The sequence below is a fragment of the Triturus cristatus genome, chromosome 12 (genome assembly GCF_964204655.1).
Source record: "Triturus cristatus chromosome 12, aTriCri1.1, whole genome shotgun sequence".
Lineage (NCBI taxonomy): Eukaryota > Metazoa > Chordata > Amphibia > Caudata > Salamandridae > Triturus > Triturus cristatus.
The window spans coordinates 547,993,855-548,020,747 of record NC_140595.1 but is presented as its reverse complement, the minus strand read 5'-3'; the positions used below and the strand labels follow the sequence as shown (position 1 = coordinate 548,020,747).

Genomic DNA, 26,893 nt, shown 5'->3' with positions numbered 1-26,893 from the left:
ACTAGATGGCGGCATGTACTTACATATGAATGTACCATTCTTTTAATTGTATCCGGCAGCTTCAGGCGACGACCCTTATAACTTCATGCACTTAACCCCTTCGCTGCTGCGGACATTCCGCTGCAGCGCTGGGGGGGGCAGGGGGGCAGCGCGGCGGGCCTGTGCTCATGACGGAGCCGCTCCGTCATGAGCCACAGTTGAGCTGTGCTCATGACGGAACGGTTCCGTCATGACTCCGCCCATTTGCGTTGTCGCCCCGCACAGGCGGGGAAACAGCGCCGCGCAGGCGGAGCGGCCGCCGGCAGGATTGTCATGACGGAACCGTTCCGTCATGAGCACACGACAACCGTGGCTCATGACGGAACGGTTCCGTCATGAGCAGGGAAGGGGTTAAGGCACCCGAGAAGGCTGTTACCATGAACGCCACGCCCATTGGGCTAAAAAGGGTTCAGCTCCCCCCTCCCGTCGTGTGCGTAGCCCGGCCCTGGGCTCAGATTTGTGGCGGATTGTCTCAGGTGCTTGCCTCTGCAGTGCACTGCTTGGGAACCGAGCGTTGAAGAAAACATTTTGTGTGTTTTTAATGGAGAAACTGAGACAGGATCAACTTCCCCTGCTGCTGGAAAGTGTCTTGAAAGGAAAGGTGGAGGGCGGCAGGGCACAAGTCCTAACAAGTATTTGCAATGCAATAGGTCTCGCATTTGCAAGAGTTAGAGCTATTGGCATTGTGAATGGTAATGTATTTTAGCATTGTGTTATTGTTTGGAGTCTTGTAAGATGTATGTGGTGTGGAGTGGAATTATGTGGTTTGGATTGGAATTGTTATTTGTGGAATTGTGTGGGGTGTTATTGAGTGGTGTATAGGGTTTTTGTCTAGTGAAATTATGTGGCATTGTGAATAGATTGGGGTGAGAACTATAGAAAATAGATAGAAAGGAAGATAGGGAGGGATAGGTAGTTTGCACACGAAGTAGTGAATTTACTCCAGACAGGAGTAGAAAGAGTGAGTGAGAAAGAGTGAAAGACAGCAGGGAACTGGCATATAGAGACAGAGTTTGTGTATGCAGAAGACACCCGTAGAAGAGGAGGAGAGCATGGGTTTGAGGGATTGAAACCTTGAAAATGTAGGGGAAAGCTATTGTGCGGAAAGACCTGAAGTGAACCACATGAGAGAGGCAGGAAGATTGCGTGAGAGAGAGGGATGGTATAAGAAACAGAGAGAGAGAGATAAGGGTGTGGGGTCCCCCTGGAGGGGGAGGTGAGAGGTGGACTAGTGCAAAGCGAGAGGAGGTACTGGAAGCAGGCGTGCAACACCCATTGGGCTCACCGGGCTTCAGCCCCCCCTGTCAGGTGTGTCAGCCCGGCTGAGAGAGCCTTGCGGGCTGGCGTCCGTCTAATTGCAGCCGGACCCGAGTACTTCACAGGTCTTTAAAAGACCATTTACTCGTTAATGAGGCTTTTGTTGCATTTTCGCCCCTTCTGACAGCCACTCTGCCTATGGCTGGAAGACTTAGCCCCCCCCCCCCCCCCCCGAAATCTTTTTCAGCCCCCCCCGAAATTTGGCTCTAGTTGCCCGCCTGACTGGAAGGTAGCATGCGTGAGAAGGTATTATAGAGAGGAGATAGGGAGTGTGAGGGAGGGATGAGCGGGGGCAGAGGGATTGCACGATGAAAATGGGTATTGGGAGTGTGAGGGAGATGTGAGAGGGCGGGTGTGTGTGGAGAGATGACAGAGTTGGTGGAAGTGAGGGAGAAATGGGTTGCATTGGAATTGTTTGTTGTGGGATTGTGTGGTGTGGAGTTGTGTAGTGGAAATATGTGGCATGGTGTGTTGTAGAATTATGTGGATAGTAAATAAATGGCATGAAGTGTAATGGTTTTTGTAGTGCAGTGGTGCTGCACTAGTGCTGAGGTGGTGCTCTAGTGTTACTGAGGTGGTGGTTCGCTTGTGCGGATGTGGTGCTGAGTGATACTGAGGTGGTGCTGAGGGATGTTTTGGTACACATTTGTTGGTTCTGTAGATGTTTAAACACCCATCTTTTCAGTTTTTTGCTGATAGTTGAGACACGGTGGGGGTAGTCCCCACCCAGATTACTGTATTGACAGCAGAAGGATGTACAAGGTCATTGCACTTGGCATTTAAAGATATTTTGTGCTTTACCTGATAAGAGAGGATAGTAAGGGATATCTTGCCAGAAGAAGTACCACAATGTGCGCCATTCCTTCCATAGTAAGGGAACATTGGGCACTTTAACTAGTTGAGGACCAGCACTCAGCCCTCTTCCTGAGGTAAGAGGATGTTGGGAACTGCACATGTTGTAAGAGTACAGCAACAATCTGCCTCAGGAAGGACCACACACTAGGCACTAGCTGGCCAAAGAAGAAAGCTACTAAATCTGTAGTAGGACTAGCAGCGGCCCATTTTTACTCCTAGGCTAGGAAAATGCCGGGCAAAGGTTTGAGTGCAGGACTCCTTGTACCTGGGGTAGAAGGACCGTCATCATGAAAAACATTTCCCGGACACTACACACCACCAAGTTGTATTGTTGTTTAAGCGGTGAGTTTACCTGAGTTTGCAGGTGTTTGAAACAGCTCAAACAATATATTTAGCCCAAAAAACATATTTTTTTCAGCAGATACAGCACATGCATTTGTGTGGGAGGGCTGCATCTGTGTCGGAGGTTGGTGGAAGGGCAGAAGCAACTACAGGCAGTCAAGCACACTTTAAAAATAAAAAGTTCGCTAAACATCAGATAAACAAATTTAGGGTAAGGAGACTGTGGTTGGCCGTTGCTCCTTAGACTTGACCGGAAGGGCGGTATCTGCTGTGAGAGTGACTTAGGATACAGCAAAGAGGAGCGACGGAGGAGGCGACCAATGGTAAGTGGCAGGCTAAAATGAAGTGGTTTTGTTGATGACAATATGTCTTGCAGACAGCGCATGCGCGATGACGCTCCTAAAAAAGAAGTGGTGGGACTAACCTAGTTAATCAGAATGCAAGTGACATCACGGCGCATGACATCACAGCGTGTGACATCATAAGTTGCATCATAAGAAGTGACATCAGATCTTACGCCCTCACATATATGTTTAGCATGTCTATCATGAGTACATTGGAGCACATTTCAAGTATAAAGGGAAACCCTCCTGATTTAGGCAAAAGATTCACTATTGTGAGCTACACATAAAACAATGTTGCTTTTTGTCAGCGTAAACTTCCTCTACCCATAGCGCTATACAAGAAAAAATTGTGATATTTAAATTATTACAACCCGACTCAGTGGTAGTAAACACTATATAAATGCTATTTATTTTGTGTAAATACTGGGAAAGACCAACACATCTGACATTCTTACAGTGCAAGTTTATCTCCTAAACAGGGACTGAGCAAAGTGAAAAACTGCCTCTCTTAAGTATGTGTAAAGTGCTAACAAGTTGAGAGCCTTTGTTTACCCTCCAGCTTCATTTGCATCAGGTGAGAGGCTCCTGATTGCTCCCATCCAGGACACTCGAACAAATGGAGGCCTGATGACCTGTCAGATTCGGCCTTTGTTATGGGCCTTGCTGGAGTCTGAAATAAGAGAGCCCCATACACGTTGTTGCGATCTAAAGCAGACAACATGCAGGCACTGCTGAATGTGTCCCGGTGTTTGAATATTACACCGGGACGAATTTAGCACATTTTTCAGTGGGGCCCAAATACTTGGCAGGGTGAACGGCTTTCACCCTGTGAAAAAGGTGGGTGGACGCCGTCCACCCGCATGTGCCCCCGACTTGTGCCCTGCGTGGAGGTCACCAGCAATTCAAGAAATGCTAGTTCACAGACCCCATGGTGGGGACTTTCACTGTGCACAGCGTGTGCTTTAGCCTTCCTCACAGTTTTAAAAGAGAGACAATAGTTTCCCATTCATTCTGTGATAATGGGGGCAACATTTGCACTTGAATCTCTGTTCCCAACCTGACTGTTTACCTCAGTCCTTCTAAGCAAACAAGGAAAAAATTACTACTTATATTGCATGCAGGGCTACCAGAATTATGCACTTGTGTTAACCATGGTGTTTTTTGCGTAACTATAAATTTACAGCATTTGTCACATATTCCATCTTCTGCTGCATAATCTACAGATTTTAACAAAAAAAATGTTGAAGCTCAAACAGGTCAAAAGTTACAATACTCAGCAATTTGTGTTACTGGGCAGTGGAAGACCCTTTGCAAAGCTCGACTGGCCAACTATCTCTTGCTTATTGCTTTATTTGGGTGTTATACTGGTACTAATGAATTTCAACCTATGCCCAGATGGTGTAAAAAGGTGTAACAAGCATTGGAAACACAATAGGTCTCGCATTTGTTTAAGTTAGAGCTATTGGCATTGTTGGAGCCGGCCTCGTGGCGTGGTCCTGTTCCCCCTCGCTAAGCCGCACGAGGTCCCATGCACCTCGGGGCTCCTCCATTTTGGATTATACGTCACTCCACGTGACCACCTACGTGACCCTGCTCTACCCGGCCTCGGTCCCAGCGAGGCCCGACATCGAGGCGCCAACCCCTGGCCCGAGGGATACCACGTGAGCCCTTCCCACTCCCGGCGGAGGGCAGTATCGATGGGACCCCCAACCGTCCTTCCACACCTAGGTGCGATCGCCCCACAGCTCTCTGGGGCCTGGCGCCTCTCCTGCTGGGCGTCTGGCCGCACCCTACCCGGCCTCTCCGCCCTCCTGGGCGCAAGGGTCCGGACATCAAAGGGGCTCCAGACCTATATATGGGGCGACCCGGCAACAAGACGACAGTTGTATCCCGGAGTCAAGAGCCCTGCTGATCGGATCGCGGCTGACCCTACGGAGAAAGACTCTTCCTGAAACCACACTCTGAGCCCTGCTGACGACGTTGCGGCTCCATCGTGCTTACAAGACCTTCACGAACCTTTGGGGCCCTGCTGACGCTGTCGCGGCCCGACCTTGTTGAAACATACCATCAGAGCCCAGCTAACCTCGTCGCGGCTCGACCGAAGCGGACCTACCACCGGAGCCTGCTGACTGTGTCGCGGCTCGACCCAAGCGGAACTACCACCCGAGCCCTGCAGACGCCGTCGCGGCTCTCCACGTCCGAGCCGCTCTGAGACCAGCACCCAAGGTCTGGCGCAGAGCCTTCCCGTACCTGGCTGGTACTAAGACTGTCCCGCTACCCTATCCCTCCAAGAACATTGAGACTCTTACTGGATCACTCGATCCCACTGTAAATATTGAGCGTGCTCCTTTTTATATAAAGAACCAAGATAAGCAACTGATACGGAGTCCTGTGTGGTGGTGTTACGGGGCCTAGTACGATCATAGGAGGAAGGACCTCTCCTAGGAGGCTTCTCAGCGGCGCTCGGCTATAACTTTGCGGTAGGAAGGTGCCCCGGAGTAGTCCCCCCAACTCCCCGGTGGTCCTCCCTCCAACAGGCATTATAAATGCAAAAAATAAAATTAGCGCTAAGGAAGGAACCATGTTTTAGACAATGACATTAAAATATGCAGGCGTTTCATTTCATGCAGAATAAAATGCCATTACTTTGAGATATTTCGATCATCCAGGCACAATTATAAGGTCTAAAATTGAATACAGTAATCCACAGCTGAACTTTAGAAAAGTATTTGGAATTATTCTGAACCTCTTGTGCAGAGTTTGTAGAAATCTTTGTGCACACATAGGAGTTACAAATCACCATCAGTGATAGTTGATATGCAGGAAGGGACACTTTTCTACACATAAACAATCATTCCCTCAATGCAGACACCCTTGCAGTAAGGGGCAAGGGTGCCTCCTTGGCACTAGTTAGCTGAATTTAGTGCCAGAGCTAGAGAAAATGCAGGGGTGTGCTGTATCATTGTAAATGCGGCACATCCCTGCGTTTTGAGAATGGCAGAGTGCGGTGTTAGCAATTTTAGCTTAATTCCGCACTCTGCCATTCTATTGTAAATATGCCCCTCAGTTTTTACATTGTGAAGTTATCCCTCTCATTCTGTGACATTCAGATAGAACTCCCATATACGTTTCAGTTTCACACTTTTATTGGGGTTCATGTAAGTTTACTTCTTGATGCCTTGATAGGCCCACCACTGCGGCATGAAGTACAAGCCCCCCAAATGTTCGGGTCTAGTTGCAGCCCTGGCTGTTTCAATAAGGTGTCCATTAGTTAACCATTTTCAAATTGAGCCCTTCCTGTAAAAATGGGACGTTTTACTATTCTGACAATTTCTCTTTTTAGAGAGAATTAAAAAAACACCTGCTCATCATTTTCACCTACTATCATTTTTAGATGGAGAAAATAATGCTTTTTTCTCCAAATATAAAGTTTCGGACATGTTTATTGATTGCAGGCGCTTGATCACTTATTTGTCTATAGTTGCTGTCATTAAAAAGGTTTCTGCAATTATAATCTACACCTAGGAGTCTAACCTTCATTGAACAGATGTCAATGGATAATCAGCTCTCTGTGGGTGTGTCTTTTACATGCAAGCATAATAGAGACAAATCTACTAATCTAGGAAGCGCGTATAGACATTCTCTATAATCAGGCCACAAAAAAGAGTATATTAGTTTCCTTTCTAAGTATTACTGTTCTTAGGAGTCAGAATTTTTCTAAACTGATTTAGATGCCCCCGGACGACGCCAGTATTTCTGCTGCTGTTAGTGCACGCAGCTAGTTCAGATTCATATTTTAAATTTAGAGATGAACAGGATCGGACAGGGTCGGACTGGCCTATTGGGAAATTAGGCAGTGGCCGATGGGCTTGTCTGACAGGTTAGTGTGTGAGCCAGGGTTGTGGCTGCTTGTGGTCTGTTTTATGGTCTCTTGGGCCAGTATTTACTGTTTTTTTCCCTGATATAAAAATAAACACTGCTTGCAAAAAACTCAAATCCATGCAGTCTTTCATACCTTGCTAAAAAGTTATACAGCATGTCTTTACAAGTTCAAACAGCCCCAATTTGCAAACATGAGGCACTTTTGTAGGTATATAATTCACTAATGTGGGCCACTTTTATTTTTGCAGCCTGGACCTATTTTCTATCCCAGTTTGACCACTGGCGTAACACAGGGACCCGCATCCCCCGCAGTGCGGGAGGGCCCCAGAGCTGCAGGGGGCCCCCTCAGCACTGTACTCACGCCAGAGAGCTCCGGATTAAATCCAGAGCGGGCCCCTCTGTGCATCTTGCAGGGGTGCCCTTTCAACTTTCGTTACGCCACTGAGTTTGACCCTGGAGTTTTTTATCTAGTGTATAAACCCGGAGTCTCCAACGTTTTCTGTGATAGGAGCTGCTCCTGTTCAATGAGAATTATCCTGAACAACTAATATTATTAGTGTTGTAATTGTGCCCCCAACAGAAAAGATTTCAGTAGTGGCCACCATATGAAACATTCCTATCAGCAATCACTCCAGCGCCTCAGTCAGGGGTGCCAGCAGTAACGTAAAGAAGACTTGGTCCATTTTGAATGCCTCCAAATATGTAATACATAACCGGCATGGTGCATTCCTGGCACCAAGGTTATAATATTAGTAATAAAATCTTTCCCCAGCACCACATGATTTACCTCTCAAATATCAGTGGTGGCCTGCAATTCTAAAGCATCAGCTCCTTCATTGACTTCTGCTTGCACACATGTATTTTGTGTGTGACTGAAAATGTCACCAGGAGAACACCAGTGCCAGGACTGCATTCAGCACAAACAATTGCAAACCCTATGGCACCAAGGGGCATATTTACTAACAATTCATGCAACGCAATAAGGGAAGTTGCTTCACTGTGTTGCGTGAAAGGAAAAGAGTAGAACTCAGTCATATTTATACAGTCATGGTGCAGTTTTGCTCTTTCTTAGTGCTGGTGCACTTGCAGCTTCCAAGCACCAAAGCAGGCATCCTTGCAAATGTCACAATGATGTCTGCATTGTGGTCAGAATAGTTTTTGTGCAGAAAGAGGACCCTTCCTGCACAAAAGCTATCTATTGAGGCTATTATCTCTTTGCATGTGTGTTGCAGAACACAGCACTCATGCAAATAGGAACAAAGAAGGAGAAATAAATGTAATTCTCCTCATGACACCATCCTTGGGTAGGCACACTATTTTGGAGCAAACCCATGTTTACAAGTCTTTGTAGATATAGGTGTGAATCAAAATACATAGGTGAATTCATGGGAACGATCATGCTCCACCCATGTAACGCCTACCTGACGCAAAATCACACAAGGCAATGCTATGCCCTGGCTTGCATTCATTACTTTTTTGCGAAACCACACAAATCAGACTTTGCGTGGCTTTGTAAATCCCTAAGGAGATTGTGCATCAGAGCTGCACCAATAAAGTGAAAACACCCCAACACAAAATCAAAGTAATTCTAGGCCCCAAGCTGTAGGCTGTAGCAACTACTCTGCACTGTTCAGCAAATAAATATCAACAGACTACAGGAGTAGGGTACCGACCCAGCCCTGGTCACAGGCAGAAGGCTTGCAGAGCTTCCCCTCCTCACAGAGCCTGTCTGGCTGCTTGACAGCTGACAATTTTGGTCATTTTTTTTTATCTTGGCCGCTATCACATCCGAAGTTCCCGGTTCCCATTTGGAACTCGCCAGTACCAGATCTCTTACAGTACTTCTCATGAGAATCTCACTTGGAGCACATCGCGTGGTGCTAAGAGTCATTTGTTTATAGGCTCTCAGAAATTGATATAGACATCCTTCCAAATCAACTCATTGATTTACACCTATCTGAAGCACCGTATTAAGAGTCCTCATAAATCTCTCTACTTCCCCATAACCTTGTGACCAGAGACGGGTTATCCGCCAGTGCGTAATGTTGAAGTGGTGGAGATATTCACGAAATTCTTGCCATTGAAAAGGTGGACTATTGTCTGTCTTTATTTTATCGGGCAGTCACAACATTGTAAAAATCCTTTCTAAGGCAGGTTTAATGCACTCAAATGCTGTTGATTGGATGAGTTTGACAGCCGGGAAGTTGGTGTTGCTGAGTCTGGAAAACTCCCCAAATCCATGCTCACCGATGACCAAGGTTTAGTACAGGGACTTTAGGTGATAACCGGTGTCATCGGGAGCTCTTCACTGGTGATTAGACAAGAGTGGCAGTTCAACACAACCTCTTCCACCAGCCAGTCCATCCCAGGAAACCACACCATATTTCGCAGGCACGCTTTTGTCGTAGCTACCCCTTGGTGGACTTGGTGAGCAAACTCGACTGTGTGCCTCCAGAGGCTCCGAGGGATTACAGTCTGTTGGCTTCTCAACAGGATCCCATTGGTACTTCCACTCAATTCATCCCAGCTTATCCACATAGACGTTCTGGCCTCTCTTTCCTCATCTGTGAGACTGCTGATACCTTCCAAGCATTTCTTCCACCGATGCTTCTTCAAAGCTTCCATGGCCATTTGGATACAGCTGTCCTCCTTAGTGGCTTACATAATCTCCTCTAGAGACAGTGCCCAGGGACAGACCAGCTCGGTGATCATTCTGATGAAGCCTTCCACCCCGTTGTCTGTCTCCTGTTGTGGACTTGATCAGCTGCAATGGGATGACACGACAGATAGACAGCATGTTTTGTCAACCCCAGGGCGGTATGCCACATCAAAATTGTATAGTTGTAGCTGGACCACCCGCCACTCTATCTGAGGTTGTCCATTGCATGCTGTCCCTCCAAACAAAGGCACCAGCGGCTTGTGATTGGTGATGACATGAAACCTGTGACCACACAAGTAAATATGAAAGTGTTGGCACACCCACCGGATAGCCAGGGCCTCCCTCTCAATTTGTGTGTACCTTGTTGCCACTACAGATAGTGCTTGACTGTCATATGCGATGGGCACCCATTCACCGAATGCATTCAGTTGAAGGAGGACTGCCCCTAGCCCCACGGTGCTAGCATCTACAGTGAGTTCTGACTTGCTTCCATCGTGGCCCCATGCACCTGCTTGACTTCATTGAATGACTGCGAGGCAGCGCACAACCACTCCCATGGAGTATCTTTTTTAGTCAATGCTCTCAACGGTTCTGAGATGGTTGCCAACTGTGGAATGAATCTACTACAATAGTTGGCCATCCCCAGAACACTGCACATCTCCATCAGATTCTGGGGAATGGCGGAAGCTCTGATGGCCTCAACTTTCAATGGATCCCCTTGTAGGCCTTCCTTAGAGAACCGCTATCCAAAGAACTCCACTTCATTAGTGTAGAACGAGCATTTGCTTTTATGTACTGTCAGTCCTTGCTCCACTAATCACTGCATGGTTGCCCTTAGCTCCACATGATGCTCTTCCAACATGTGCGAGAAAATCAGAACATCATCCCTGACATTATTGATGCCCACCAATCCAGAGAGGGCTTCCCTAATGGTGTCCTGGAAAACCTCCACTGCGGAGGACACTCCAAAGCTAAGTCTCTTGAATCGTCTCAGCCACAAATGTGTCGAGAGTGTTTTTATATATCAATTGGACTCATCTAGCACCAACTGGTGTTACCCTGAATTAAGATCCACTTTGGAGAACCATTTTGCTCCATTTATATCAGCTACAATTTCATCAATTGTAGGGGTGATGTGCCTTTCTCATCATATCGCCTTGTTGGGCAGTCCCATATCTACACACAGTCTTTTTGCCCCCAGCTGTTTGGGCTTTGGGGCAAATACGAGAGGCGAAACCCACGGGAGGGCCTGGACACTTTCTCAGTTATATCTGCCTGCTCCAGCTTCTCCAGCTCTGCCTCTACTAATTGGCAAAGATTAAATAGGATATGTTTGTGGCACAGAGCCATTGGCTTAACAGCAATATGTAGCTCCACTTTCACATTTCTCTGCCACCCAATTCCTTGGAAGAGCTCTGGAAATTCTGTCATTGTCTCCTCAGCATGCGACTGGTGGACTTGTTTAGCAAACAAGATTGGACCTAAGTCCTCCGCTGTGTGACAGCCTAACATGGTGCCCAAACTCTCTTGAGTAACATTGAATCTTCTCTGTGAGGCCATCTTCCCGTGCTTGTTCTCTACTTCTATCACTCCTTGCAGGGGAATGGGGATGGTACCCCATACATGTATATCTTCGCCTTGGTGGCCATAAGCTTCGGCCAAGATGTTAGTCAAAGGTATTGCTCAGAGTCGAGGACATTAACCCATGACCCTGTATCAACAAGGGCAGTTATCGACACTCTGCCTATTTCCAGTTGGCACATGGGCGGCGGTCTTCTCTTTTGGTTGTTTCAGCCTGTAAACTAGAGGGTAAACACCTCCTCCTCATCTTCTTCATCCTGTTGCAGCAGTTGCATCTGCCGTTGCACCACCTGTGGTGGGTCCCACTCCTCCTCTTCTTCCGACAGGAGCTTATCTCTGCCACACTTTTTGCTCTTCACACCTTCACCTAGTGGTCGGGCTGCACTCTAGCATACTTTCACAAAGTGGTTTGACCATCCACACTTCAGACAGGGTTTCCCTCTTGCCGGGCATCCTCTGATCGGGTGACTGGAAAGCCCACAGTTCCAGCACATCTTCTCCATTTGCTGGGCACTGGTCCCCCCACATCCTGTCCCTGACCATTTTCTAATGGAGTTGACAGCTTCTTCCTTCACTTTCACCAGGCTCGCTGGTGATGGGATCTCAGTTGCTCAGTCCAGTGCGGACTCCATTTCTCCAGCCCTTGCATCCACCAACAATTGAGATCGTCCTAGTATGATTATATTGTCCAGCGAGATTCCAGGCTGCCTCAGAATCAATTTTCTTAGGTTGGCAGAGTGACAACCCTGAATGAGTTGCACTCTTATTTTTACTTGCTTATCTATGATGGTGAATGTGCTGGCCAACTTGTGCAGCCACTCAAAGAACATATCAATATACTCGCCTTCCTGTTTGCGTGCTTGCCACAGCTTGAAATGTTCATAATCCGGATTTAACTGAGGGCTGAAATTCCTGTTCAGTGCCCTCACCAATGCATCAAAGTCACCATTGGCCCCAGTATTTGGTAAGTCCTCAAATAGCTCATAAAGCTCATCTCCACCCATGGTCAACATTGTCGAATGCTTGACTGCCCCATCCATTTAACGCGTGCCGCAGAAATAATGTTCCAGCCGCCCAATCCATTTTCTTCATCTTGGAGCTGCTGTTGCAGGGTTAGCCAGTTGGCTGAACGGTGGTGGTGCCGTATATGCCGAGTGAGAAGAGCGTTCAGGTCTGGCCTCTGCCTCCTCAGGCGCCTGGAAAGACATTCCCCCTGGCTGAGATGTGGGGCTTGAATTCTTAACTTCCCTTTACTATTAAAATAACTTTTTTTTGTTATAACAAAGTCTTCTTTTGTTTTAGTTTTTTCACTGTCACCAGCTTAGGCACTCGGGACACCATATGCTTCTAGTTCCTTTCACTGTCCCACTTTTATCACTATAGGAGAGGCTAGAGCTTGGCAGAGGCCAGTAACTTGCTGTCTTTCTCAACCACGATCTGCTAACACCATGCCCACATACTCTCGGGGCCTTGTACACCACCTTTTCCAGTGCATATGTATGCACTCATCTGGCCGACCACACAGGGGCAGCACCACACCCTCCCGATGTCAGCAGCAGCTCACCATCGCAGCAGGCCTTCAGTCACTTGCCAGGCGCCGGCATGTGTAGCTCTCGGCCTCTCTCTGCAGAACAGGCCATGCTTGCCTGCAGCCGATCCACCGCCGAGGAGTCACGTCGGTGCCGCTGACACTGCACTGGGCCACACGCCGCCTCCTTTAGCCAGCACATCACTTCCGTGCGGCTCAGGGTCCATCCTCCAGCTCAGGACTCTCTTTGGCCTTCACCCTGGGAATACCGCCATCAGCGCAGGCTGCGGGGTCCGACCGCCATGATGGACGCCGTAAGCCGCACCCGGGTAGCTGCAATCCTCTCCTTCAGGTACTGCATGGGGCACAACCTTGCAGCAGGGTAAGACCCCTTCATTGCCAGTGTAGAAGGGCGATACCTCCTGGGTCTCAGTAACTTCGGGCCTAGTTTTTTGTACAGGGTATGGGACAGCAATGATCACATGCCACACTCAGTGTCAGGTTACATGCATTGACAATGAGCAGTGCATGCACCTTTATATATCCCTTCAGGGCCAAGCCCAGCCCACAGGGTGCAAGTGGCAACATATAGAGAAAGTGGCCGGGTGGCTCCTTACATGTGCTTTATTTTCTTTCATCTTATGTCCCTTATGTCTGGTTTGAATTTTCTGACTGGCAGAGTTGGGCAAAACCACTCCCTTAGAGACCACACAGGGCCAGCTCACTCTCGATGGACAGAGAGTGATATATTAATGTTGTGTAGGACAGTGCCTGACCAGGCGCCCTCCCTTTCTCACAATGTCCAGAGTCCAGGTTTTGCATCCAGCAGGGGAAGCAACTGCATATGTTACTACTACGTCACTCTATGTTTACTCTTCTTATTTGGTGATCTATTTAGGCCTCCACACCTGGGACAGGGGCACTGGGTAGTAGATGCTGTCGAGGTTTTTCAGTGCTCAGTGGTGGGCTAAGAAGCCTTGTATCCTGCCCCCCCCCCCCAGACCTGATGTGGAAGAGCTAGCTGCTTCCACAAAAAATATGACCCTGGGCCGTATTATACATACGGCACATTTTCCTTGATTGCGCCCCCATGCAAATGGAGGAAAACCCTTTGATGGTAGCGCTGTCGCTTTATGTGCGCCAGCATTATCGGTATTACAGAAGGGGACGCACAAGCATCTGCGGACCCTTCTGTACCCCCCAGTAAGTGACTGCACCCGCCTGCAAGGGGATGTCTGGGTGGTCCATGGAACCCACTTCCTCCCCTCCAGCGGGCTGCTATCAGGGGACACACTGACAGTGCACCTCCTGACAGCTTCTTTGCCTCTGCTCCTGTGTCTATACTACAGCATGAGCGCAAAGGCAAAGGGATTCCATGCAAATGAGGGAACGCCCTTTGAAGATAGCACTATCAGAGAGAGAAATCTATCAGTCATTTTTTCCCATAATCTGAATGGGAGCGAAGGTCAACAAGGCTATGCAGTAGAAAGGAAGGACTGTCTACACGCGCCTCGCCTCCTGATGAGGCACGCGTAATAGAATGCTTACGTGCTGCCACTCGCCTCCTGTTAAACGGGAAAGAGACGCATACCGCCTGACAGCTAACCTGTCATCACGAAATGGCTACAACGCGAGTGGAGCCACCGTGAAAGCCCAATCGCAGATGAGCTTTGACAGGAGGGCGTGACCAGCCACTCCCCGGGACCTCTGGAAGAGCACACGAACACTGGTATTTAACGGCTACTACTCCACACAGCCTTTGGACAAGCCGGGGAGCAGAGCAGCTAGTAGGTTAAGGCAGGGTTGGACCGTTGATGAAGTAAGTGATCTCTGTTCCACATAAATGAGGCACCACTGCATTTCCCCGCAGTTTTAACGCAATTCTAATAGCGATATGGCCACAATTCTCTTATCTGTAGTGTGTGACTACAAGGCCTCCCTCCTGTGCTCCCTCAAGAATCAAAGCCCTGATTACATGGGGTGAGTGCCATTGATTCTTAAAAACTATGTTTTGGAAATTAGTATGCATGATGTGGTGAAATTATACATAGTATGTATCTTTATTGTGAAAGAAACAATGCATGTATGCACAACCCAAAGCACTTGTGAAAGACACAGAAGTGCGTATGATGTGGTGAGCATGACCCACGTGTGACCTCATCGTAGAAGCATGCTTTGGAATTTTGTGGGTGACAAAACACAACCCCTACACCGTCACAGCAATGGCTCCAGAGGGGACTACGTGATGATGGTATTTCAACGTCAGTAGTGTCTTCCTAAAGTGTACATAACAACAATTATGAATTATGTTTCCTTGTCCCTGTTTTCTATATAGATAATTCCTCATCTGAAACCGGTGGCAAGTGTTAGGCTTATTCCTACTTTTTCACCTAGATGTGCCCTATGCAAATTGCATAAATGCACTCACATCTCTAGGGGAAGTAACCTATTTACATCCCACCCTTACGAAAGCCTAGGACTTATTTAGGCCATTAAGGAGGGCTGAAACATGTTGGTGCCTATTCTAGGGTCATAGGACCATCACATCCTGATACCCGATTATAGTTTTTAATCTTCCCTCCCACTCCATTAATAAAGGATACTTTAGGAGTGGGTGAGGAATTTTATCTTTAACGGTACGCCCCATACACCTTATCATAAGTGTTCCCTGGAAGATGGTTGAGCCCACCCTGACCTTTAGTAGTTGTGGTGAGCCCGATAATGAAGCATGTCACTACTAGAGTGAGTGAGGGCTATATAAAGAAAAGGGTCTCTCTCCCTTCCCACCCATAACAACAGGTTGGTTACATATCACATTCTCTCAGCAATCCCCACTTGAGAGATCTACTATCAAACACTTGGGAACCCCCAACCCCCCACCCCCCTGCCTCTTCTATCTTTGGAGGGACAGGCAGATGTTTTTCCGCAGAGACACACATTAGGTTCAGAGTTCTGTTTGAACCCTTCTGCCACAGAGAAAAATAAAACAAAAACACCCAACCGGTAAGCAGGGGATAATTTCTCAAAATACACTAAATGATTGGCATATTTAGCTTACCTTTAAGTCCCTAGAACATGGTACCACAGTGTACTCAGGGTCTGTGAGTTAAATGTCACAAGAGGACTGCAGCACCCATTGTCCTATTGTGACCATGTTAACAGGACAGCAGGCCTGCTACCAGTAGCCAGGATGTGTATATATAAACTGCTACTTTGGCCTGTCAAATAATCCTTTTTGACAGACCAAAAACCCCCGCTTAAATATTTATAAGGCGCCCTTAAGTAGGCCTTACTGCTCATTTAGGTAGGATGCATAGTATATGGACATGTAAAAATGTAATGATAAACATGTCTTTACAGTGAAAAGGTTGTTGGCAGTAGGGTACACAGGCAGTGTTGCAAAAGTGGGTAGGGTCACCTCCGGGTATTTCTACCTTATTGGTTAGGGTTGGATGGGAGTTTCTCCAATCCACAGTAAGGAAAGTGAGGCAAAAATGTAATACCCACAGTACACTCTTCAGAACACTTTTGGATGTGTGGAAGATCAGAAGAGGACTGGGCTCCTGCTACCTGCTCTCCGTCTTGTACACATTGTACTCAGGACAAAGAAGTGGACCTCAAGGATTATACGGCTGACCTCCTGTAGATGTATGTAGCAGGGACAGCCTTAGGTTTTGCAGTGGGTCTGGACCTTTGACGAATGTGTGACTAGAAGGCCAACTCCTCTTTGTATGCCTTTGGGGCCTGACTTGATAAAGTGAGCAAGAACTAAACAGGGGAAGTCCCTCAGGAGGGTTTGTAAAGTTTGGCATCTGTAATGAGGTCATGACTGAGAGTGATGTGGCACAGAGTAGTGTGCACAGGTTCAATATTTTCCAAATAGAAACACTATAAGGGATTTTGCTACTTGGTCCTGATTAACGTCAACCAACCATTTTTGTCAATTTCTGACTGAAAGTGACATATAGATCCTAGATGTAGGAATACATAATGTGCTCCAATAGCATCAAATGTAAGGTTGAACCTTTCCAGGGGACCCATTATTAAATGAAAATACCAAATATGATTGTTGGAAACACGATGACAATTTTATTTATAGATCCCTCTAAAAAGAGACAAAGAGTCTTGCCTTTTTTAACAAAATATAAGGGCTGCCTGGGTGGGTTGGAGTCAGTCAATATAAGTGCATTCACTTCCTTTAATTCATTGACTACAGTGAGCCTTGATCCCCAACTACTGTCCACACCGTTTTGGAGCTTTGGCTGGTGTCAGTGTGTGCACCTCCTAACAAATCCTGAAACCTGGGGCCAGATTTATTAATATTTGACACAGTGCAACACAGTAAGACAAGTTGCTCCCCTGGGTCAAATAGAGATGGAAGGAATGTGTCATATTTACAAAGACATGGGGCATTCCTGCTGTGCCTCTGTGCTGATGCACTAGTATCTGCCAAGTGCCATCGCAGGCAACCTTGCACCGTGGCAAGCAGGATTACTTTTTTACAGGAAGAGACCATTTCTTGAATAAAAACAATCATCTGAGGCTTTTCCTCTTTCTATGTGTGCTGCAGATGCTGCATATGTAAAAAGAAGAAATGAGGAGAAATAAATATATTTTTCCTTGTTACGCCTCCCCTTTGAAGGGGTAGCATTCGAACGCATTCCCAGGTTTACTAGTGTTAGTAATTCTGGGAATATGCCAAAAAACCATGGGTGCGTGACAACAACCACCCTCCACCCATGGAACGCCTTCCCAGGGCAGAGTAACACAAGGCAGTGACTGGCGCTGCATGGCGTTACTCCAGATTTACTGTACCACGCAGAGCCCACGCAAGGTGGCTCTGCGTGGCATAGCAAATCTGACTTAAAGGCGTGTGCTACATTGGAGTCACCTTGCGCGTTGCAAGGGCAAAGCAAGCCCTTGATAACTCTGCACAGGGGACTTAGAAACTTTTGACAACTTTGTGCTCTGGAAGGTGGGGGGTCTCTTGCTGTATGTAGGTAGCAACAATGAATTATCAGGAACACTTTACCGTTGCCAAATTCAGCAATAAAGCACATAACATGTAAAATGTTTTCCCGCATGAAATGCGTGAGGCGAGACCTTGGAGCAATGTAACTGTAGAGGAGCCAGCCCCATTACTGTAACCTCACACTTACACAAAGAAACGACTCCGAAGTGTGCATTCCTGACGGGAAGCAACATCATTTCAAACTCAAGAAGTTCTTAAAAGATTTTCAGTATCAACGTTCTATATAATGAGATCTACAGCGTGATCGCTAGAGGGCACCAAAAGCCAAGGTACAAAAGTAACCAGTATTGTAAAATAAAACAAAAAAACACATTTAAATTCTTCAGTCTGATATCTGCTGAAGCTGATGAAGTGGACATATGTTGCAAAAGGGCACACATTTCAGGAAATGAAAGGAGTAGAAGAAACCACCACAGTTATAACAGAGAGTAGGGGTCAAACCCCGGTTCCCTCAAAAGACCGCATGCTCCAGTTCACTTTGATCTGCATTGCACATTTTAGTCACAGAACAAAAGAAAACATCGGCAATAACACTCTCTGTTGTAAAATAAATTATCGGTCTGTCTAGATAAATCCGATCTGATCTTACCACGATGTGTACCGCATTGCCTAAATAGAACGTGCTGAAGCGGGTAAGTACATCACTGCCTTTAATGCCATCCAAGGTACACAGAAGGGACGTAACACAGCCCCGCGCATCCCCCGCGCCTCCGCATGGTGACTTTTTATACTCTTGAACATGCTCTGGTGCTTTATTTATATAGCCATAGTTATTGACTTGTAATCTTGCTCGCTTCTTGCATTAGGGTACAACATTTTTCACCTCACCACTTTCAAAATCCACCAGCCACCACTGCTAACAACCATTGACAAAGCCAATAGTCCTGGCCTGTTACTTGTATTATATTTCTCAATTGGGGTGATCAACTGGCATGGGTGCAAATTCAGGACAGTCAGTATAATAATTCAGGATAAAGTGTCAAAATTCAGGACAGAAGGTCAAAATTCAGGACAAAAATTTGGGACAAAAAATAAGTTTTACCGACATATCAGAGGAGGTTGCACAATAATATATAAGTAGGTAAATAGACAACCAAAATAAGTACAAGTCAAAATAAGTTTATATAAGTTTGAGACAATCGTGCACTTCACAGTTTTTCAGTATGCGCGCAGCTTTGCAAAGCAACATCAGGCCCTTTCTGCAATCAAGATTTGTGCTAATGTAATAATAAACATTAAATAGTATTTTTTTAATTGTATGTTGAAATCTGAATTTTAAAGGTCCAGTGAAAACGCTGTTAGTTATTTTATTTTTTATTTTCTCCAGCCTGGCGCCAAGTCAAAAGCAGAATGCCTTGCCCTAGTCTGATGCAGGAGAAGGCACACCACTTGCTGTCACTACAATAGGGCCCATTGTCATTCTATAAGTGCTAATCGTCAATGGGCCAGTCCACAGTATGCGCGAGGTACAGGAGGGGCTGCTGCAGGCAGCCTTTACAGTTTAAAAGTTAAGTGTGAGAGGCCCAGAGGGAAAACTTTTAAACTCATGGGGCCTCTCGCAGGCAAACAGCATACCTTACTGAAATTTTCCAATTTGATTTTAGTATGATGTCTGTAAGGCATCCTTAATTTGGGGACCCCAAATTACGGACACCTTGTGGACATCATACTAAAATAATGGACCGTCCATGAAATTTACGGATGGTTGTTCACCCTAATCTGGATGCGATTGCAGAAGCAGAAAAATACAGTCGGAGGGCACAGATTTTCAGCTTTGTTGTTTATCAGCCATGCCCTTAATTACATTGGCCACGACCCTTTAAGAGCCCCCCAGTTTTTGTCATCCCACTTAAAGCCCTGCAAAGAGGATTCTCATTTCCTCTTTTTGAAGCCTTCACTTTCTTACTAGGACACTTAGTAACATATTTATGGGGATTTGGCGCAGGATAGGCAGCAAGTCATCTTGCTGCGCTGCCCTGCGTCAAAGTGAAAGGGCAGGCAGGCACCATATCTTTGGCATAGGATACAGTCATGTCCTTTCTCCCTGTGCTAGCGCCATTTCGACAGCCTAGCACCAATGCAGGCAACCTTGCACCATGTTGCATGCAGGATTATTTTTGTGCAGAAAGGTGGACCGTCCCGCAAAAAAAAAGTCCTGGGAGGCTTTATCCCCTTTCTATGTGTGCTGCCCATAGATAGAGAAAAGAACGAGGAGAAATAAAGTTATTTCTCCTCGTTGAGCCTCCCCTGGAGAGGCGTAAGGTTTTGGCGCATCCCCAGATTTGCATGGTCTTGTAAATCTGGGGATGCGTCACAATTAAGGCTTCCTGTTTTCACTGATTTTTACAGATAACTATAGACAGAAAACATTTATTTTCTTGTCTGTATTTATTTTTAAGTGTGGATAAAAATGGAAATTGGGTTGCTTTTTGAGTGATTCAAAATACTGTCTGCCATGACTGCCAAGCCAATAGCTGTGTGGATTGATAAGTAAGGGGGCTAAAAAACAAAAGGACTTTTAGTAAAGAGGCTTTAACAGCAGTAGATATGCTCAAGGTTGATACTGAAATTTGCATATTTTCTTATAAGTGTGTTGATTTATCTTCTGCGGGTGTTTACAGCATTGAAACCTACTAGGCATTCAAGCATGAGTGCATATTTACCAGTTAAATTAATGGAAATATACTAATTTCAGCTTCATTTTTCCACAAAATCCATATGGATAAATACAGATAAAGTTAGCAAAAAATTAATATGGATAAATACAGACGGAAATGTCAAAAAATAAATACCATAAAAGTGGGAGCCCTAGTAATAATCCATGGGTGTTGCGTGGGCACATCCACCACAATGGCCATGGAATGCCTCCCTGGCGCAGAGTAAAGCAACTTCCTTACTCCACATATTATGAGGCCATTCAAAGCAAGGCAAAGTGTCTTTGCATTGCCTCATATGTATGATCTGGTAGTTTGTGCCGCCACTGCATCACAAAATGTGACTCGTAAATATGCCCTTTAGGTCCAGAATTATCAAAATTTGATCCACTGCAACACAACAAGACAACTTGTTGTGCTATACTGTGCTGCGTCAAATAGGAGGGCAGAAATGCACCATATCTATCATGATATGGCGCATTCCTTCTCTCTCCTTGCGCTGGCACATTTGTGGCTTCCTAACCCGGACTCAGGCAGCCTTGCGCCATGGTGCAAGGGTGTCTGCATGCAGGCAGGATTGTTTTTGTGCAAGAAGGAACACCTTCCTGCACAAAAACAATCCTGAAAGGCTTTATAGTCATTCTAATTGTGCTGCAGAATGCAGCACACTCAGAAAGAGGAAACAACAAGGAGAAAAAAACATATTTCTCCTCGTTGTGCCTTTACCGGGAAGGCATATAATTTACCAGTCTTGGTAAATCTGGCAATGTGCTAAAATATATAGGTGGTGAAACAGACAATAGTGAAGGGCGATTCAATCAAAATTGTAGGGGCAACAACCAACAACAACAAGGCCCTCCTTTTTTAGGCAGGGGCCAACAGAAACCACGAGGAAGAAGCAGGTACACCAATCAGCCTTGGGAAATGAAAACCAGACAAAATTACAAAAACTAGGTCCCTCACCCATTTTTGATCTATTAGCTCGCCAACTTATAGATGCTGAAGAAAGTGTACTACAGAAAGGTTTATCATTTGTCCCGACAAAAAATACTGACTTTGTCAAAATGAAGTCTGAGGTGATAGATTTTTGTAGGAAGATACGCCTTAAAACCTTTTTTTCTGACAACTTGATGCCAGTAAATAATGAAATCACAGGACTCAAACGAAAATCTACATTTTGCCCACTGGCGAATAAAATACCTAAGGAGGTATTAACTTTTGAAAAAAACAATACTTTCAGCCATTACACATATGGGGAAAACCAAAAAGTTTGTAAAACATAATATTTCAAAATCGGAAAAGGATGCAATCACGGATCTCAAAAATGATACATCAATTGTTATAAAACAGGCGGACAAAGGGGGCTCAATTGTGATCTTAAGTACCCCGGAATATACTGCCGAAGTAATGAGACAATTGAGCGACCACCAAAATAAATAAAGACGCGACAATCGAACTTCAAGGAGAGCTTTTCAATATTTTGCAAGAAGGATACGACCAAGGGATTTTGGGAAAGAAAGAATTTGAATATTTATATCATAAACATCCAAGGACACCGGTCCTATTTGTTCTCCCAAAAATTCATAAAAACAAAACAAAACCACCCGTTAGACCAATAGTATCTGGTTGCGACTCTCTATTAGAACCAGTTTCAAAATACGTTGAGTATTTCTTAAAACCATTTTTAATGGAAGTCCCGTCCTACCTCCGGGACACTACAGATTTCATTAACAAAGTTAAATCAATGATTTTTGAAACAGGGAACCACATCTTGGTTACTCTTGATGTGGTTTCATTGTATACCCAGATACCACAAAAAGATGGGTTAGCTGCCATTGAATTTTTTCTTAATGAAAGAAGCAAACCTCAAAGAGTACCTACAGATTTCATCATACGCTTGGCCAATTTTGCGCTGCGAAAAAACTACTTTGAATTTGGGAATGATTTTTATTTTCAAGTTAAAGGAGTAGCTATGGGGTGTCCATTCGCCCCAGAACTAGCAATATTGTACATGGCAAAATTTGAGGCTAAGTTTATCTACAATAACCATCTTTTCTTGGAATTCATTTCCAACTACGTCCGTTACATAGACGATATATTCCTGGTTTGGACCGGTAATGATCAACAACTGCTCCAATTTTATGAACGGTGATGGATCAAACCCAGATCTGTTGACTGGGTGTGAGTGTTTGATTGGTTCTGATGCTCTGTCCATCACCACCCCCTTTTGTACCAATTTTATGAATGGCTTAATACAAGGTCTGTAGACATACAATTCAGCATAAATTATGCAAAAGAAAGGATGGCATTTCTCGATGTAGAGGTCTATCCCTCAGAAAACAAATTGGTAACTACACTCTTTAAGAAGGCTACTAACAGGAATAAAGCTTTACACTTTACGAGTAATCATCCGCGGAGCCTACGAGAAAATCTCCCCTTTGGGCTATTTCTAAGGATCAAGCGTAATTGCTTTTACAAAGATGAATATATGTGTCATGCTACACAACTGCTGGAAATGGGGGACCGTGGTTACCCCAAACAATTGTTAAAAAGAGCTTGGTGGACACCACGGGAGACACTACTACAGAAAAAAGAGAGTCCCCTAACGGACAAAATCGTATGTGTCACAACTTTTGGCCCAAATTCAAACCAGTTGAAAAAAGTCATAAAACAAAACTGGCATTTGATTGAAAATCTTGACCCATCGTTTACAAGTCATCCACTGTTTGCAATGAAAAAAGAAAGCAGTATTTCCAACCAAGTTGTACGAGCTGCACTACCAAGGATTACACCAAAAATGTCAATTCGAGAACAATTGGGATTACCCCCATTTCTAGGACATCACAAATGTGGTACTTGCACATGCTGCAATAAAACTATTGATGGGGTGCTTTTCTCTCACAAAAACATCAATTGGAAGACGAAAAATGTAGTGTATGGAATTTTATGCCCTTGCCCTAAACTATATATCGGTAAGACAAACCAGGTAGTACGACAGAGAATCACCCAACATAAATCAGGTATTAGGAAAAACGTCCTGACAGCTCCGTTGGTCAACCATTGGCGAAATCACAACCACCAAGAAAAGAACCTTACCTGGACAGTAATTTCGAAGGTGGAACATGATCCCCGGGGAGGTGATTTAGAACAAAATTAATTCACCGTGAAGCACTGCTCATTCTCAAATTTAATACGGCTGTAGATGGCCTTAATGAACTTTCCGAAATGTATAATCTGTGAGAGCACAGCCACATAGATGTTTTAGTCTAATGGAGGCACTAGACCAATTCACAGCCAGCAGCACTTATTCCTTTCTGTTGAGACCTCCAGAGAGCTCTCCTTCTGCGCTTTTTTTGACAAATAATATCCTGAAATGCTGTACGCCATGAGATTACTATAATATGGTCCACAAACTCATTAGCTTTACTTATCTATGTTCACATCAAGATCTGCCACTTAAGGTCTTTCAAGCCATTTACATGGTGTGGCCAAGTTGAATATAGAGAATTTTGTTAAATTCTATTTGTATATGGTTCGGCCAAGATGAATATAGAGAATCACTGTCTACTTCGGTTGCATACTTCTGTCCTCATTTATAAACAATGAATCAGGAGTGAGCCTGGTCCCTTTGGATCGATACTAAGTACAAATCCACATTTGGGTTTCTGATAGCTCAATAAAGTTTCATTCATTTTGGACCAGAATGGGAAGTAACGAAAAACTACAATTCCCATTTAATCACGGGACAGCTACGTTTCATTCAGCCAACCAAGTGGCCCGATGAGATTCCAATCACGTGTCGACTTTTCAGCCACCCGCAGTGCACGTTGTAACGTTGAAAAGTTCTTTCAGAACTAATATTGAAGTACGAAGATTCCAGCTTGACCGAGATCAAGTCCGGACGCGTTAAAGAGAATTGGACAGCCTTTTCCAAGTTTAAAGGTAACAAGACTCCAACCGACTAAAACTCGTGAATCTCACCCCCTTGTTTTTATAAGATCGTAGCCACATTTTTTAGATTTTCATTACAATTTTTAAATTCCTTGTTCCGCTCAGGAATTTGGCTCCGCGACGAGGCTAACCACACCTCGCAATTTGAAACGATTCATACAAGGTAGGAAATTCATCCTTTCTGCTAGGTGAAGCAGCGTTATGTCCCCCCTCACTGCTTCGTTTGTTACAATCTACTCTCCCTGCATTTCAGGTCACATCTTGCCGTTTATAACTGCCATCGAGACCAATAGGCTCTACTCACACGAAGTAAGTAATTTAGTGGCCTCATTCAAATATCACGTTCATGACATGACAAAACCTTTCCTCATAAGCTGTCTGTCTTTTTTATGTTGTTTCAGAAAGTCTTTTTAAGCTAGCATTTAGACTGAAAGCCTAAGCGCAAAATCGCCTGATTTCGCCAATTAGGTAAGTTAGTAATTGGGATACTAGTCACTCAGGTGGAAGAAGGCTAGTGCTGCTATAAGTTTAGTTGATTCAAGAGCTCACATCCAAATATGCCTCTAAAAGTTTTTTTATTTATTATTGTCTTTTTAGTGAATGGTCCTGAAGAGAACCCCCAGTTAACGACCAATGGGGTTCGAAACGCTTTGACCTTCTACTTGTTGTTTTGATCTTCTGCTTGTTGTTTTGTAAAACAAGTGTGTTCAATGTTAAGATATTTTCTGCCTGTTGTATTTAATTGTAAAAATAACGTCCTTTAATTGGTACAGTGCAGGAATTTCTTTGTCTAATAATCTCACACTGTTTTTTGAGCTTCTCCTTGAATGTTTAACCCAATTGAAAACGTTTGAACAGAAATGTTGCTAGAGTGCATAAAGATGTTTTGTTGTCTTGTGTCTTTTATGTGAGCTTTTTCTATGTCGTCGACTATTTATGTACTTACTTAAAGTCATTTATTGCTGGTACCAAATTAATTTTTCTTTGGTTATTGTGGTTCATTGTTGAAAATGATGCAATTATGTGTTATAAAAAATGATTTTTTGATAAGAGAGATAAAAACTAAAAATACATTGTTTTGAATTCATTCTGAGAAGGGTGACAGTAATTAGTTTTCTGTCATTTCTATGAAGGTGTTTGTAGACTAAAGAACAGTACAGGCAATTTCTGTGAACATGAGACAGCATATGTGTCAAGCTTTTCTCACAGACTGCACTGGCATCAACAGACCATGCTTCGCTGAAGCAGATGGCTACAGTACAAGGAGCAGCAGCAGTGTAAGCTTCTGTTTACACCCAAGACAGGTACTTCTGTAGAGAGCAATGATTCTTCCCTCAGACACAGCAGGTGGAGTATAGGCAACACCAGCATAACTTTCACCTTGAGTAGTTCATTTCACTGCACTTCCTTTGTACTTCCAGTTTTAGCCAAGCCCTTAAGTTGTGAAATGAAATGAAAAGAACATTTGTAAAGCGCAGTAGCTACCCTAAGGTGTCCTAGCGCTGCAGACAAACGTGGGCAAGGAGGTGGCAAGGTCTATTGGGGGTTGTTAAAAAGCAACGTTTTTAGGACTTTACGGAAGGGGAGTAGGTTGGGCTGTGCCTGCAGGTGGAGGGGAAGAGTGTTCCATAGTTTAGCTGAATCAAAGGAAAAGGAGCGGCCGCCGCACCTTGCTCTCTTGATTTTGGGGACTAGGGCTAGGAAAGAAGACGTCGATCGGAGTGGTCTATTAGGATGGTAGGGAGTGATCAGCGATTGGCTAATGACCGGGCCAGTTTTCCAGAAGGCCCTGTGAGCAATGCACAGGGCCGTAAATGTAATTCTTTCCCTGACCGGTAGCCAGTGTAGACTTTTTAATCCTGGGTTGGTTGAATGCCGACGGGGGATCTGAAGGAGTGTGCGAGCTGTTGTTAAATTACAATTACCACAATGTACAGTAAAACAATGGTTACACAAGATTAGCAGGCTGACATGGGGTATCTTGTGGTCTCTGAAGCCTTTGCAAGCTATAGTTACACCATATTAGAGATTACAAGTTCACTCTGCCCCTTTCATTTCTTTGCACACTGGTGCTTGCAATTTTATTTTTACATTCCAAACGCAGGAGGGCAAGTATCAAAAGGCAAACAAACAACGTAATACAATAAACTTTTTTGGCATAATCAAATATACCACAATTCCCACAGCTTGGGTGTATGTAGTATTCTTTTCACATTTGAGTGTGTAAGTCGCAGAGACGGCTTTACAAACATTCAACAGTAAAAAAATGAACATCACTTAGTTGTTCAGTTTGTCTTTTTGTCTCCCAGCTTCATACAAATGATCATTAAAAACATAATTACTTTTAGTTCAGTTCTTATCTCCCTAGATGACAGCCACTTGCACAAGGTGACAGCTTTGGCAGTGATAGGCCGATTGGATACAACCTCATTCCAAGATCTGCCCAGTAATTAGATGAGGAGATACAATTCCTGAAATTAAAAGTATACGACTCCACCCCTCATAACTCCTCAATCATCCTCAAATACCAGGCATCACAATCAAGGCAAACATGAGGTCCAATTCCACATTGTCCTTTTTTCTGAGCACATTTGATTTGACCAGGAGCATTCCCACACATGGTAAAACTTGCAATCAGATGGGACTGGTTTTTCCCTAGCAATGTCCTTGCCTTACTTGTAATGAGCTCCTTAGTATTAATGTCTTACA

General features: G+C 44.9%; 1 long non-coding RNA gene across 1 annotated transcript; it reads left to right on the top strand.

Annotated features, from left to right (window-relative positions):
- Positions 1-24,037: 24,037 nt before the first annotated feature.
- On the top strand, positions 24,038-25,083 carry LOC146776254 (uncharacterized). Its single transcript, XR_014972260.1, has 5 exons — positions 24,038-24,175; positions 24,290-24,347; positions 24,438-24,493; positions 24,586-24,652; positions 24,782-25,083. It is a non-coding gene; the product is annotated as an uncharacterized LOC146776254 (long non-coding RNA).
- The last annotated feature ends 1,810 nt before the right edge of the window (positions 25,084-26,893 follow it).